At 66.2% G+C, this 2,218-nt stretch overlaps 1 long non-coding RNA gene across 1 annotated transcript in view; it reads right to left on the reverse strand.

Moving 5' to 3' along the window:
- Positions 1-2,218, reverse strand: part of LOC112970769 — a 10,151-nt gene that overhangs the window by 6,083 nt on the left and 1,850 nt on the right. The window lies entirely within an intron of this gene.

Below are 2,218 nucleotides of genomic sequence, written 5' to 3' on the forward strand. Positions count from 1 at the left end.
ATTGCAGCAGGGCAATAATTAAAACCTCCGTATCAATTAATAACGGCGTCGCGAGGCGCTCGGTTCCCCGCCGGCCGCCCCGCTGGAGCCGGCCTTGTCCTCCCGTTTCCCGGAGCGGCGTGATCCCCGTGTGAAACGCTGCCCCCGTTTATATGGGCGGGCTCCCCCCGGTCTGCCCGCACCGGGCACGGCCGCCGCGGCACCGCAGCCTTCGCGCCGTTGTTCGAGCGAGGCGCCGGAGAGACCTACCTTCAAACGCCCGCGTTTATTTTATTCTCTCCCTTCTTTAAAAACAAAAATCCGTTCGGGGGGGGGTGAGTTTTTTTTTGGGGGGGGGGCTGCTGCATGGGGAAAGAAAATCGCTTCGGACGTGGAGGGAGAAGCTGGATTTTTAGACAGCTCGCTTGGTTTTCTCTCTGCCATTTAACTTTCCTTTTTCTTTTCTTTTTTTCTCTTTTCTTTTTTTTCTTTTGCTTTGTTTCCCTTTCCTCCTTGGCCCCTCCGGCCTGCTAAGGCGCCCCGGGCACACTCTGCCGAGGGGCAGGGAGCCTCCGCAGCGCGGGGGGCACTTGCCCTCCAGAGCCGCGTCCCCTCTGCCCCCAAGCCCGGCCCAATCCCTGTCCCCGGCCTGCCCGGGCCAACCACCTCGTCCCGGGAGAAGCCGGCTCCACCGCCCCTTCCGCGCCCGCGAGCCGACGGAGGAGCTGCCGCCGGGCCCGGCTCTTGCGACCCCCCCCCCCGGCGGCAGAAGGGGGCGAGGGGCGGCCCGGCCCCCCCGCTGCCGCCGAGCCCCGAGGGCGCGAGGCCCCGGGGGAGCGGGGCAGCCCGCAGAGCCCCGGGTTTGGGACGCACAAGGCCCTCAGAGGAAGGGATGCGGGGGGGGGGGAGGTGGCAGTTCCCCCTTCCCCAGCCTCCGGCGCCCTCCCGGAGGCCCCCGGCTTCCCCCGCCCCGCCGGACCGTGCTGCGGGTCCCCCGTGGGGCAACGCTGTGGGTCCCTCGGGGGGAACAGCGGGTGGGGAGGGGGCAGCAATTGGGGAGGGAGCCCCGTGTCGCTGGGGCCAGACGAACTCCGCAGCGAGGAAAGGGAGTTTTATTATTATTACCGTCATCATCATTATTATTATTGTTATTATTTCAAGAAAAAAAAAAAAGTTCATTTCCTGGCGAATTTGGCAGTGGCGGGTGACGTCAGAGCTCCGGCGTCGTAGTGACTGGGGCCGCCGGGCCGGGGGAGGCCGGTTCCCGGCACCCCTCGCCGCTGGCCCGCGGGGCTGCGCCGCTGCGGGCCCCGCGCCCCCTCCAGCGGCCTCGGCGCCGCCACGCTGCCCCGCATGGGCACCCCCGGGGGGCCGGCACAGCCCTTCCCTCACGGCCCCGACGGGCTCCAGCACCTCCTGCCCCGAGCCCGCCGTCGGGGGTCCCTGCCCGGTGGGTGCGGGGCCGCTCTCCGCCGCCCCCCGCGCACCTCCTCGGGCGCGGGGCGCTCCCCTCCCCTCGCGTCCAGCGTGGAAATTGAGGGGTTGCGAGCAGCGTTTCCCTTTTTCTAGGAAACTAGAGGTTCAGGAACGGGAGGGGAGCGCCTGTGAAGCAGGACCTGCAGCAGCGCCTGCTCGCTCTGTGGGTGTTTGTTCCTTTCCTTTCCTTTATTATTTTTTTTTTCTTTCTTTCTTTCTTCCTCCCCCTCCCCAAGTGCGGACGGTTTATCGGCACTTTTTTTTTGGGGGGGGGAGTAAAGGAGAGCCCGACTCCGCGCTCCTGACTGCGTCCTAAACGTGCCCTAAACTCCGCAGAAAGAGCCTGTTGATTCGGGTTGCGCTTCTCCCTGACCCGCCGATCCGGCAGCCGCACAGCCAAAACCATTCAAGTATTTGCAAATACTAAACCGGGTTTTCACAAAAGGGGGGCGGAAAAAAATAAGACTGCGGCGCCGCAGCCCCGTCGAGGGAGGCCGCGGGCGCCCGGCCCCGGCCCCGGCCCCGGCCCGAGCGCGCAAACCGGGGAGCCGGGGCGCGATCCGGCCGTGCCCGCACCGGCATCGCCGGCCGAGACCGCCCGCTCCCCCGGGGCCGCGGCCCCCCTCGCTGCCCCGCCGCCCGCAGGCTCTCCCAGGCCGGCTCGGAGCCCTCGCATTTGTTTATTTTTGCCGATTCAGACAGTTATTTCAAACTATCGTGACAGGAACGACCACGCTGGTATTTGTTCCACTCCCGGCTCCTC

Source organism: Apteryx rowi, unplaced genomic scaffold, assembly GCF_003343035.1.
Source record: "Apteryx rowi isolate R43461 unplaced genomic scaffold, aptRow1 scaffold_405, whole genome shotgun sequence".
NCBI lineage: Eukaryota > Metazoa > Chordata > Aves > Apterygiformes > Apterygidae > Apteryx > Apteryx rowi.